Below are 1,178 nucleotides of genomic sequence, written 5' to 3'. Positions count from 1 at the left end.
GCCCTTTGAGGGAGGGGCGGCTCGTGAGGATACTCACCCACCTCGCGCATGTCCCTCGTAGACACACACATACATTCATATATATATGTGCAACATGCCTGGTACTTGTAATGAAAATGCACAAAGTTTAACATGCCTTGTCGTCAAACACAATGTCATTTTACAATATATGAAGAATATTTCCTCACATGCAAAAACATGAATAAGCGCTTGCGCATGAGTGTATGTGTGTGTGTGTCTGCATGTGTTTACACACACGTACTTCCACATAGATACACATTCATATATACATATTTACACATATAAACGTATATACACGCATGCGTTTACATATATAGTTGCTTGTGTGTATGTGTGTGTGTGTGTGTGTGTATATATATATATATATATATATATATGCATATATATGTGTATGAGTGTGTGTGCGTGTGTGTAAGTGGGGGCTTGTGTATATCTATCTCTGTCTATATATTTATATATATGTGCACATATATAATCATACATTTGTGTATTTACATACATTTGCAGGTGTATATGTGAGCGATACGTCCGTGTGCTATGCGATATCTTTCCTTTTTATTATTTCAATTCTATTTTATTTCACTTCTTCACCACAGTATTCGTCCCCTTATTATTGATGTTATTATTACTATTGTTATTATCATTATTAAAATTACTTTTTTCTACCATACATACTGGCACCGTATCCATTCTCGTTCATGTTATGCACTGCTTTTCTAGACAAGGGGAAACGGGCTTAAAAACTCGTAGCTTTATCGCGATCGGTTTCCTTTTTATTGCTGTGTATATATGTCTCTATGCCTTCCTTTTGTCTACTCTGCCATGTGTCTGAACACACACACACATATATATATAAGCGTATGTGTGTATGTATACACTTATGAGTAGGGCGGTTTGTAGAGAGTGTATAAATCTTTGGCGTGTCAATGGATTTTAAGAAAATCCATCATATACCACATCGGAAGTCATACATCAAATCTGTGTTTTGTTGTCCAAGAAGGCGGAAGTGTCTTCCAATTTTGTTTTTTGATTGGTTTATGTTCATTCTTAGTGTTTCAGTTTATTTTTTGGGGGTTGGGAAAGTGTTGTTGGGTTCCATTTTTAATTTCATTTCTCTCTATCTATCTATCTGTCTATTTTTCTATCTATCTATCTAT

This window comes from Octopus bimaculoides, chromosome 23, assembly GCF_001194135.2.
Source record: "Octopus bimaculoides isolate UCB-OBI-ISO-001 chromosome 23, ASM119413v2, whole genome shotgun sequence".
NCBI classification, from domain to species: Eukaryota; Metazoa; Mollusca; class Cephalopoda; order Octopoda; family Octopodidae; genus Octopus; species Octopus bimaculoides.
This window is presented reverse-complemented; position numbering follows the sequence as displayed.